Consider the following 12,816-nt stretch of genomic DNA (forward strand, 5'->3'; position numbering starts at 1 on the left):
GAATGGATTTCAAAGCACCGATGCAGGCAAGAATACGTTAAGACACAAAGAATCAAGGATACCTGGACTGTGACCCAAGTGAATGCCTTCGCGGATTTCATGGGTTCCCTTAGTGATTTGATGATCGCTTCTCCCCACCTCCCCCCCCCCCCCCCCTTAAATTTTTTTTTTTCCTTTTTGGGTAAAGTTAATGACTGTCTTTTGGAGACCTCCAGCAATCCTATTGCTGTCAGTTCTTCCTTGCCCAAACCGTTTGGGGTCCGAAGCATTGCAGAACTCCTCAGCCAAACGGACCCTCCCCTCCCTGTGTTACTGACTCCTAGCCAGCCACCGACCTGGAACCCTGACATTGGGAGCTAGAATTTGCCCAAGTTTTAGCGACTCAAAGGGTAACCTAGGTTCTCTCCTGGCCGACTGTGTCCCCGTCCCCTGGTGCCACAGCAACCCCCCCCCCCCCCCACACACACACACACAAAATCTCATCTTTTAAAAAATCCGGAGGGGTGTTCTTCTGTGGGGTGTGTTTACATTTATTTAAATTGCCAACCAAAAACAAATAGTAGCAATGATTTCTTATTAGCATTGTTACTACTATTATTATTTGATGACTTCTATATGGTCCTAGGACAAACTCTCTAAAAGGATGGGTTGGGCCTCCCCTTGTGACCGAGACGAGACCCACGCAAAAATGGATCCAGCTAGGGAGATAGCAGTGCAAGGTGGCCAGGCCAGGAGGGCCTCCAGGCTCTCTTTGAAAAGAATGTTGCCGCTTGCCCTCTTTACTTATCCTCAGAGAGGGACATACCTTGTCTCCCTCCCTCTGGCATGATGCAGGCAGCTTTCCAACAAAGAACTGAGCACCTGGACCCTGCCATCCATCCATCCATCCATCCATCCATCCATCCATCCATCCATCCATCCATCCATCCATCCATGGGCTTGCTTACTTACTGTGAGATACCAGATTCGAGAAAGTTCGCTCCTGTCTCCTCACCCAGGGATGTGTGAGCCTCCAAGCTGGGGAAGATCTGTCCCCCGCCCGTGGGTTGTGCCCTGCCGTGCTTGGTGCTTGGTGAAGGCTTGGAGCCTCTTGCTTCCTGGGAGTTGGGGCTCCTCCGCCTTGTCTTTCTCTGTCTCCCCTCGACACAGGACGGGGCATTTCAAGGCAACCGTCTTTCCTGAAATCATTTAGATAGTTGGCCCGCCCGCGCCCGTGCCCGCGCCCGCGCCCGCGCCCGCGCCCGCGCCCCCCATCTACCATCCCCATCCCTCCCCTCCCCTCCTCTTCCCCCTCCACAATCCACACTCGCTACCCTCCAGTGTCGTCTCGCCGTTCGACAACCAACCCCCCCCCCCCCCCCCCCCCCCCCCCGGCGCTTCTCCAAGATGCCTGTGCCCAGTGGTTTCCTGTTCAATCCAACCGAGGAGCCCGAATGTGCCATTCCCGTGCAAAGTGTTCCTTCCCAACTTCTGTCCTCCTTTTGGGAGCCGGCAGGGCCTGATGAAACAATGGAAGTTTCCCTCTTCCCTCTTGGTTCTGTACATGAGTCCGGAGGACCTGCTGCTAGAGAAAGCTGGTCACCTGACGCTGTCCCTGGGACCCAGGGCTTCTGCCTCTGTTTATCTGCTGGTGCTCCTTCCCCTGCCCGTAGAAACCCCACCCCCACCCCACCCCACCCCACCCCACCCCACCTGACCCCACCCCCGCTGCTACTGCAGTAGCAGCAGCCCTTCCCTAGAGGTCCCTCCTCACCTACACTTCCCCCCTCCCCTTCTTCTTTATTTCATCCCAGCACTGCTTGACTTCTCCCCTGACTTTTCTAGAGCTTTCTCCTTTGTTTTCTCCGACTTTCTGCTTTCTGCTTTTTATTTCTTTCTTTTCCCTACTTCTATTTCTTTTCAGATTGATTGATCGATCCATCGATGGATGGATGGATGGATGGATGGATGGAGGAATTTTTTAATTGAGGAAGGGCATTTCTCCATAGCGACATGATTCATGTTCTTTCCCTCCACCACCCCCTCCCAGAGCCAACAAGCAATTCCACTGGATTGTTTTGCATGTATCATTTCTTCAAAACCTATTATTTCCCGATTATTGCTCTTTGCCATACAGTGATCCTTTCAAACCAACCTGCTGCTAGCAGAGAAGTCATTAGATGGCGCCACAGTGTTTCTGTCTCTGCTTAAAACGTCCTCCTCATTCTGCTCCCTTCCCTAGGCATCAGTTCCCGGAGGCTCTTTCTGGTTCCCTTGGAATTCTTCCAGTTCATTATTCCTTTGAGCACAATAGTATTCCATCACCATGAGATAACAGGACTAATTCTTTATTCGGTCATTCATTCCACAATGGGGAGGCCACCCTTTCTTTTTCAAATCCTTTGCCACCCAATGTTTATTTATTACTCAGTCCGATCTGTGGGTCGGTCGGTCGGTTGGTTGGTTGGCCGGCCGGGCCGGCCAGCCGTTCGTTTGTCCATTACATTCTCTGAGCCAATAGAATAACATTGTAAATCAGGTGTTCTCTTTAATACAGACCAGGAAGCTCCGGTGTCTAATAGACAATCATAATAGGTGTTACCCACCTTTAAGGTAACATGGGGTTCATTAGTATGGGGAGGGCAGTGGATAGGGACAACGGGTAGTAGGACATCAGGGTCTGATCAGGGTCTGGGAAATCAAAGGTTGAATCCTCTGATTCCTGTACCCCAGCCCCCCCCCCCCCCCCCCGGGCACCATCATTGTGTTTGGGATATTCCTTGGGCACCCCCCCTGAAGGGCCCCTCTCTGAGGGTCATTAGTACCCTCGAGTAATTTTTGGACGAGCGCCATTTCTCATATATTGTTGAGTATTATCATTAAAATTTTCTTCAATTTGAGCATTTTCATTAATTTCCAAATTCCTATTTCTATAATTCTGGTTTCTAAAGTTCTTATTTCTATATTCATTATAGTTATTTCCATAGTCATTATTATAATTTCTAGAATTCTGGTTTCCATAACCATTATCATGATTTCTATAGTTATTCTTTCTAAAACTATTATTAAACTGTGTATTCCTTCCAAACATCTTAAGAAAGGTTCTACGTTCCATCATTTTGTGGCCCTTCTTCTTACAGAAGTGGCAAGTGATGGATTGATCATTGGATTTCTGGAGAGGGGCGATTGTCGTTGGTTCATTATCATGCCCGCTTTCTAATTTAGTTATCCTATCTATTAAATATCTTATTTTTTTCTTCATTTCCTCCATGTCATCTTTATTTTCTTCCTCCTTTTCCTTGTTTCCCTTTAAAACATATATAGCTGTTTTTCGCAATTCTTCAAGGTCCATATCTGACCATCTTGGGCATTGTGTTTTAAAATAATTTTTAATTACTTTGCAAGAATTGTTTACAAAGATTCTTCTAACTTGTCTTAAACTATTCTCTTTAGTTAAGTCCCAATCTAAGTATCTGTCCCCAAACTCGATAGTTCTGTCCATAAATCTGAAGGGTGTTTCGTCTTCCTTTTGCTTAATTTTTTCCAGTTCCGTCCACTTATCTGTACTGTCTGCACATTCCTTCATGGCCGGCCGTGAGGATGGCCCCTCTACAACGGTATAGTTGTAGATAATCCTCAGGATTATTATAGTCCCATTCGGGATCCTGAGATGGCCAATGTGCTGCATTAAGCCCCCGGGTTTTGTTGACATGAGCAATTATTTTATTTTTTTCACGTTCACTTAAAAAAGCCTGGAGTAAGCTCTCAACGTCCTTGTAAGACGGATTATACTGAAAAAAATATGTCTCCCATCTTTTTTGTTACTAGAAAAGGATCTTGTTCATATGTGGGGATATTTCGTGTAAATTCATTTATTTCTTGGGGAGTAAACGGTATCCTATGTCTTAAAGTTACCACATCCCCATTTCGTCCTATTTCAGGTACTTCTCTTAGAGGAAACAGGCCTCTAGTTGAATTTTGCACCTGTGGGTCAGTTTGACAAGGACAGGTTTCTCTAGGAGGACAAGATCTCCCTTGCATTGGAATTTGGTTTTCTGTAGGAGAAGGAACGTGGGAAACTGGGATTGCAGGGGAAGGGTTTTGGGGATTAAATTCAGACAAGATTTGCACTACACGAGAGAAGCAGTCTGTTAACTGGGCTATAGGGAAGGTGTTTTGCATCTGTATTTCAGGGAAGGAAATTTCCTCATTCAAAGGTTCAGAAACAGGTCTGTTTCTGTTAGAGTGGTTGTTTGCCAATTGATCCTGTAAGAAACTTTTTACATCTTCTAATTGGACTTGCATTTTATCCTCAATTTTTCCTATTTTATCTTCCATATTTCCCATTTTATCCTCAATATTTCCTATTTTATTCTCAATATTTCCTATTTTATCCTCAAGCTTTTCTATTTTATTCTCAATATTTCCTATTTTATCCTCATTTTGTTTTATTTTATCCTCATTTTGTTTTATTTTATCCTCAATATTTTTTATTTTTTCATCTCTAAATATAGTATTGAGGAGTACAAAAATGACAGTACCTATTAATATAAAAATTTGGAGGTATCCTTCATTCCTCAATGCCCCTACTTCTTCAGCTGCCATGTAATTGTCAACGAATGTAGTACTCATTTTTATATATATATATTTTGTAAGTTCACAAAACACGTGGGGAGCCGGGCAAAGCAACAAACTTTCCACAGGGTTTTTTTTTTTTTCCCCCCTAATCCAGGAAGTTGTTCCTTAAGGGAAAGGATATTTAGAAACAGTTCTTCCAGCCAGGACTTTAGATTCCTGTTGCCGAGATTTAAAACAGCTGTTTTCTGTCTATCAGAGTCACACAGCTGGGAAGTATCTGAGGTCCGATTTGAACCCAGGACCTTCTGTCTCTAGGCCTGGCTCTCAATCCGCTGAGCTACCCAGCTGTCCCTTAAGATTAAAGGGAAGAAAAAGAAAAAAAAAAACTGCTGATTCCAATTTAACTTAAGGAGAAAAGAGGAAAAGTTTTTTATACTCACGTGTTCTAGCAGCTGTGTCTTTAAGCCAAGTTTTTTGTTAAAAAAAAAGGACTTCGTCTGCCCGTTCAGTTATTCATTCATTCATTCATTCATTCATTCATTCATTCATTTATTTACTTATTTATTTATTCATTCATTCATTCATTCATTCATTCATTTATTTATTTATTTGTTCATTTGTTTGTTTATTCGTTTGTTCCTTTCTCTGTCTGCCTGTCTGTCTGTCTATGTATCTATGTATCTTTTTATTTTTTATTTTTTATTGATTTGTTCCTTCGTTCCTTTGTTTGTTTATTATTTATCTATCATTCATTCATTCATTTATTTATTTATTTATTTGTTCCTTCCTTCCTTCCTTCCTTCCTTCCTTCCTTCCTTCCTTCCTTCCTTCCTTCCTTCCTTCCTTCCTTCCTTCCTTCCTTCCTTCCTCTCCCTTCCTTCCTTCGGTTCGTTCAGTTCTAGATTTTATTGGACTTCATTTTATTTTCACCTCTCACTACTTCTGAATTCCACTGATTTCCTATCATCTCATTTGTGGCTTTCTTGGATGTGACTGGGTCTTAGGACATGAATAAGGTAGGCTCCAAGGTTTCCTGAGACCACAGTCCTGGCTCTCTCTCTCTCTCTCTCTCTCTCTCTCTCTCTCTCTCTCTCCTCTCTCTCTCTCTCTGTGGGTGTGGGTGTGGGTGTGGGTGTTTTCGTTCTGGGGGAGGAGGGGGGAAGATAAGCACTGCAAGATCCACCTGGATTTCAAGGTTGAGGTTTCTAGGCCTTGCCAATGAAGGGCTCTGGATCTCCTCCTTACCCGGAAGGCAGAGATACCCCATACCCCATCTTTTGTACATGAAGGACCTTTCCTCACCGAGTGTTGACCTATCCCTAGGAACCTCTTCTTCCACACTGCCCTGGTAGCCTTCAGGGGGATGGAGAATCATTTCTTTTTCTTTTCTTTTCTTTTCTAATTTTTAGGAATTAATTAATTAATTAATGGATTAATTAATTAGATTGATTAGATTGATTCATTGATCGATCGATCAATTGCTCGATTAATGGTTCTTTTGTATGTTTATTTGTCCATCCGTCTGTTCAGTTCCTTCATTCATTTTTAAAAATTTTTTCTACTAAATTGTTTATTATTTAAAATCAAGATCTTACTGTTTTGTCTTCCTTGGAATGAGAAAATTCCGCATAAGTTTTCAGAACTTGTATGATTCGTGTTGTATCCCTCCTTTCTCCTCCCCACTCCCAGTGGCAACAAATGCAATCTGAGTTTTGCACACATTATCACACAAAACCATCTTTCTGTAGGTTTCGTTTTTGTAACTGAATGCTCTTATTAAAAACAAAAAAAACAAAAAACAAAAAAAAAAAAACAACCAACCAACCAACAAAAAACCCGAAGCTGCACACTGGATTTAACAAGTGATAAATCACATGTTGTCACTGGCATTCCTACTCCAACAGCTCCTTCTCTAGGAAGAGATAATACTTTTCTGCGTTTATTCCTCCCACAGTCCTTTCTCTCCATACGGATCGCATTCTTTCTCATAAATCACTCAGGGATATCCTGGATAACTACATTGCTATGAGTAGCAAAATGCATTACATCCTAAAATGAAATGCTTACAGCATATTCACCTACATGTTTCTTTTTTGGCTGATGTTTGATTGGACTAGCCTTCCGATCTCCTCTCTCCCTAAGGTTACACAGGTCTATCCCTGCCCTAACCCTAAATTCGTTCTCTCTCTAACTCTAACCTAATCCTAACCCTAACCCTAACCCTAACCCTAATCCTGCCTTCATTTCCCTTCCTAACCCTAAATATGCATTTCTCCGTTCTGCCACCCCACAACCCCGCCGCCTCTGCCGCGGGACCCCCCCCCCCACCCCCCCCATCGTTTCTTCCATGCGAAAGGGATTGAAGCACATGGGGAGAGAAAAAAAGGGAGTACTGCAGGAGGGACTGTTGCTTGTGAGGCCTAGAACTCTGACCTCTCAGCACCTGAGGATGTTTTCCTAGGGAAATAGCAACAGTTCCCCTTCCTCCCCCTCCCCCCCCCCCCCCAGCCAATGTGCCTGCCTGCCTGCCTGCCTGCCTGCCTGCCTGCCTGCCTTCTTGCTTTTTTGGCGAACCTAGGAAGAAAAACAAAGCCATCAGTCTCAGTTAAAACCCCACCCAGCTTTTTCTCTTCCTGAGTTAGCCCAACATTCCAAGGCCCACCCTAGGCTAACCGAGTAGCAATTACTGGTGAGCACAGAAAGAGAAGAAAACCCCCTCAGGGCATTGGCTACTTCCTCTGCCCCACCCCACCCCCACTCCTCCTTTGGCTGGCCGGCAAGGGCAAAGAAGGGAAGGAGAAGGAGAAGGAGAAGGAGAAGGGGGTGGGGCAGAGGGTTCGCTGGGTGGGGGTGGGGGCGGGGAACACATCAGGAAGAAGGCCCAGAGAGAAGGTAGGGAAGTCTTTCTCATCCACCTCATCAGTGTCCTTAGCACACACAGACACAGAGACAGAGACAGAGACAGAGACAGAGACAGAGACAGAGACAGAGACAGACAGACAGATAGACACAGACACACAGACACACACAGACACCACACAGACACACAGACACACACACACACACACACACACACACACACACACACACACACATATCACCTCCCATCCCTTCCCCCATCCAACACCACTCCCCTCAGGCCTGGAAGGCCTAGGACCGAGGTGGCAGACAATGGAGCAGCTGCCTGGCTCTTCCTGTGGCCCGCTTCCCAGGGGCGGCCCAGGTCCCATTGGTATCGGAGCCTGGCCGAGCAATGAGCTCCCGGACTGTGGAAGACAATCCGAGCCACCCTCTTAAGGAGAGCTATCATCAGCGTGAAAACCAAAAACCACTTGACATGGGCACTGTACCCCAGAAACCCAGGCGAACTATTGTCAAGGGAACTCCCTTGTTGTTTTCTAACTCTGAGCCTAAAAACACCCGATGACCCCACCTTTGATCATCCTCTAGATGGTCAGAAAGATGCACCTTCAGACCACACCTCGATCCTATCGGACATCTGTTTGTCCCCTAAAACTAAGGAATCTTTATGTCCCCAGGCAGACCCCAGTACGATCACCCCACCTCATGCCTGAGTGACTAACTGTTGTGAAGAATGTATAAAATCCCCAGAACTGATGTCGTCTGGGGGACAGCCTCTCCATCCGTGCTGTCCTCTTTGGGGGAACAGCCTTTCCTTTCATGCTGTCCTCCCAGGGAACTGCTCCCCATCTTGCTGTTCTACCTTGCTTTCCTCCTGGCCACTCTCAACATGACTTTCTAAATTAATAAATCTCTTTTTGTTTTTAAGCTAAGTTTTGGAGTCATTGCATGCTTGCCAGAGGCATCCTTCCCGAACCCCAAAGGGTATCCTTTCCGTGCCCATAACACACTGAGCCATTGAGTGATCTCCACATGTACTGGATGAAGTCTTGAGCCAGTCACCTCGCTCGCCGCCCCCCCCCCCCCCCTTCCCCTTCCTTCAGCACTAGGAAAGGAAGTGAAGGAATAACAATACTGAAAAAGAAACTGTAGGGAAAGAAAATACACACGAGAGAAGGCAAAGCTAGAAGGTAAACCCAAGACCTTCAGCTTTATGTGATGCTACCTCATGCCCACCCCCCACTCGAAAAAAGGACCACTTGAAAGAAGGACTTCTCTTTCCATTTTAAAAATTATTGTCTGGAACGACCTCCAGGAAGTGATGCGGAGCGAAAGGAGCAGAACCAGGAAAACATTGTACACAGAGACCGATACGCTGTGGTACAGTCGGACGTCATGGAATTGTCCATTGGTGTCGCTGCGTTGTCCCTGAACGATCTGCAGGGACCTAGGAGAAAAAAACACTATCCACAAGCAGAGGACAAAATGTGGGAGTAAAAACACTACAGGGGCTGAGGGGATATGACTGAGGAGAGACTCTAAATGAACACTCTAATGCAAATACCAACATGGAAATGGGTACGAATCGAGAACACATGTGATACCCAGTGGAATCGCGCGTCGGCTAGGGGAGAGGTGGGGGGGGCGGAGGAAAAGAAAATGATCTTTGTCTCCAATGAATAATGTTTGGAAAGGACCGAATAAAATAATGTTTAAAAAAATTATTGTCATTTCATGACTTGATTTTCCCTGTTACATAGACACAGGATTTTCTGCCCCTGTTCTCAGGATTTCTATTTTTCTTTTTCTTTTTTCTTTTTTCTTTTCTTTTCTTTTTTTTGTTGTTGTTTTTTGTTTTGTAAAATATATTTTATTTGATCATTTCCAAGCATTATTCGTTAAAGACATAGCTCATTTTCTTTTCCTCCTCCCCCCCCATAGCCGACGCGTAAGTCCACTGGGCATTAGATGTTTTCTTGATTTGAACCCATTGCTTTGTTGATAGTATTTGCATTAGAGTGTTCATTTAGAGTCTATCCTCTGTCATGTCCCCCTCAACCGCTGTATTCAGGCAGTTGCTTTTTCTCGGTGTTTCCACTCCCATAGTTTATCCTTTGCTTATGAATGGTGTTTTTTTCTCCTGGATCCCTGCAAGTTGTTCAGGGACATTACACCGCCACTAATGGAGAAGTCCATTACGTTCGATTATACCACAGTGTATTAGTCTCTGTGTACAGTGTTCTCCTGGTTCTGCTCCTCTCGCTCTGCATCACTTCCTGGAGGTTGTTCCAGTCTCCATGGAACTCCTCCACTTTGTTATTCCTTTTAGCACAATAGTATTCCATCACGAACATATACCACAGTTTGTTCAGCCATTCCCCAATTGATGGGCATCCCCTCGTTTTCCAGTTTTGGGCCACCACAAAGAGCGCAGCTATGAATATTTTTGTACAAGTCTTTGTGTCCGTTATCTCTTTGGGGTACAGACCCAGCAGTGCTATGGCTGGGTCAAAGGGTAGATATTCTTTTGTCGCCCTTTGGGCATAGTTCCAGATTGCCCTCCAGAATGGTTGGATCAGTGATTTCTGTGTGTGTTTTTCTTTCTAACCCTACCCCTACCCCTAATAACCCTCTCTCCACCCACACCCCCCCCCCCCCCCCCGCCCACCAGGTCGACCAGCAAGCCGAATCCTGGCCCCGCCCGCCCCCCCCCCCCCCATCCTATACATACAGAGACACGCAGGTGAGGCTTGATTTTTTGACTTCTACTGTTTTATTTTCCCTGGGGGGTAGTTCTGACGGTGTGTTTGGGTTTCTTTCTTTTAATCCATCCTCTTCCTTCTCCCCTCCTCCCCCCCCCCCCAAGGTCGACCAGCAGGCCCAAATGCTGTCAGACTCCCACATGTGGACATCTTGATATATTAGTCTTCCTACCGTGTCCATGTTACTTCCTGTCACTTGGCCTTCCGGTGGTTTTATTTCTGTTCCTTAGTTTACTTTTTATTATTATTATTATTATTATTAATAAATTATTTTTTTTATTATTTTTTTTTTTGGCTTGCTTCAATGTTCCTGTCCTGGTCACCGTCGGGTGTCTCCTCTCCATTGGCCTGTCAAGGGAGTGGGAAACTCGTCTGAAGGGAAAAAAAGAGATGATTGATAGGTTTCAAAAGGGAAGGGAAGGGAGGGGAGGGGGAGAAACTCCACCAGATCTACCTAAGAAACCAAAGCAGAAGGGATTTCAAAGCACCGATGCAGTCAAGAATACGTTAAGACACAAAGAATCAAGGATACCTGGACTGTGACCAAAGTGAATGCCTTCGCGGATTTCATGGGTTCCCTTAGTGATTTGATGATCGCTTCTCTCCCCCCCTTAAATTTTTTTTCTTTTGGGTAAAGTTAATGACTGACTTTTGGAGACCTCCAGCAATCCTATTGCCCGAACCGTTTGGGGTCCGAAGCATTGCAGAACTCCTCAGCCAAACGGACCCTCCCTCCCCTCCCTGTGTTACTGACTCCTAGCCAGCCACTGACTTGGAACCCTGACATTGGGAGCTAGAATTTGCCCAAGTTTTAGCGACAGCGTGACACACGGGTCTCAAAGGGTAACCTAGGTTCTCTCCTGGCCAACTGTGTCCCCGTCCCCCGGTGCCACAGCAACCCCCCCCCCCCCCCATCTCATCTTTTAAAAATTCCGGAGGGGTGTTCTTCTGTGGGGTGAGTTTACATTTAATTAAATTGCCAACCAAAAACAAATAGTAACAATGATTTAGTATTATCATTGTTACTACTATTATTATTTGATGACTTCTATATGGTCCTAGGACAAACTCTCTAAAAGGATGGTTTAGGCCTCCCCTTGTGACCGAGACCCACGCAAAAAAGGATCCAGCTAGGGAGATACCAGTGCAAGGTGGCCAGGCCAGGAGGGCCTCCAGGCTCTCTTTGAAAAGAATGTTGCCGCTTGCCCTCTTTACTTATCCTCAGAGAGGGACATACCTTCCCTCTGGCATGGTGCAGGCAGCTTTCCAACAAAGAACTGAGCACCTGGACCCTGCCATCCATCCATCCATCCATCCATCCATCCATCCATCCATCCATCCATCCATGCATGCATGGGCTTGCTTACTTACTTACTTACTTACTTACTTACTGTGAGATACCAGATTCGAGAAAGTTCGCTCTTGTCTCCTCACCCAGGGATGTGTATCTGTCGCCCGCCAGTGGGTTGTGCCCTGCTGTGCTTGGTGCTTGGTGCTTGGTGAAGGCTTGGAGCCTCTTGCTTCCTGGGAGTTGGGGCTCCTCCGCCTTGTCTTTCTCTGTCTCCCCTCGACACAGGACGGGGCATTTCAAGGCAAGGCTGTCTTTCCTGAAATCATTCAGATAGTTGGCCCGCACCCGCGCCCGCGCCCGCGCCCGCGCCCGAGCCCGAGCCCGCGCCCCCATCCCCATCCCCATCCCCATCCCCATCCCCATCCCCATCCCCATCCCCATCCCACCCCTCCCCTCCTCTCCCCCCTCCACAATCCACACTCGCTACCCTCCAGTGTCGTCTCGCCGTTCGCCTCCCCCCCCCCCCCCCCCCCCCCGCGCTTCTCCAAGATGCCTGTGCCCAGTGGCTTCCTGTTGAATCCAACCGGGGAGCCCGAATGTGCCATTCCCGTGCAAAGTGTTCCTTCCCAAATTCTGTCCTCCTTTTTGAGCCGCCAGGACCTGATGAAACAATGGGAGTTTCCCTCTTCCCTCTTGGTTCTGTTCATGAGTCCAGAGGACCTGCTGCTAGAGAAAGCTGGTCACCTGATGCTGTCCCTGGGACCCAGGGCTTCTGCCTCTGTTTATCTGCTGGTGCTCCTTCCCCTGCCCCTAGAAACCCCACCCCACCCCACCCCACCTGACCCCACCCCCACTGCTACTGCAGTAGCAGCAGCCCTTCCCTAGAGGTCCCTCCTCACCTACACTTCCCCCCTCCCCTTCTTCTTTATTTCATCCCAGCACTGCTTGATTTCTCCCCTGACTTTTCTAGAGCTTTCTCCTTTGTTTTCTCCGACTTTCTGCTTTCTGCTTTTTCTTTCTTTTTTTTTTCCCTACTTCTATTTCTTTTCAGATTGATGGATCCATGGATGGAGGAATTTTTTAATTGAGGAAGGGCATTTCTCCATAGGGACATGATTCATGTTCTTTCCCTTCCCCCCCCCCACCCCCCACCCCCGCTCCCACAGCCAACAAGCAATTCCACTGGATTCTTTTACATGTATCATTTCTTCAAAACCTATTATTTCCCGATTATTACTCTTTGCCATACAGTGATCCTTTCAAACCAACCTGCTGCTAGCAGAGAAGTCCATTACATTAGATATGGGCGCCACAGTGTTTCTGTCTCTGCTCAAAACGTCCTCC

General features: G+C 46.4%; 1 long non-coding RNA gene across 1 annotated transcript in view; it reads right to left on the reverse strand.

The window, feature by feature from the left end:
- The window catches only part of LOC130455195 (uncharacterized), a 2,251-nt gene extending 593 nt beyond the window's left edge, over nucleotides 1-1,658 (reverse strand). Inside the window, exons 1-2 of the long non-coding RNA XR_008913158.1 lie at nucleotides 1,422-1,658; nucleotides 952-1,178 (exon numbers count right to left, since the gene is read on the reverse strand). This is a non-coding gene — a long non-coding RNA (uncharacterized LOC130455195). The remainder of the gene's footprint in view (nucleotides 1-951; nucleotides 1,179-1,421) is intronic.
- Between the last annotated feature and the right edge of the window lie 11,158 nt (nucleotides 1,659-12,816).

Source organism: Monodelphis domestica, chromosome 6, assembly GCF_027887165.1.
Source record: "Monodelphis domestica isolate mMonDom1 chromosome 6, mMonDom1.pri, whole genome shotgun sequence".
Classification (NCBI taxonomy): Eukaryota; Metazoa; Chordata; class Mammalia; order Didelphimorphia; family Didelphidae; genus Monodelphis; species Monodelphis domestica.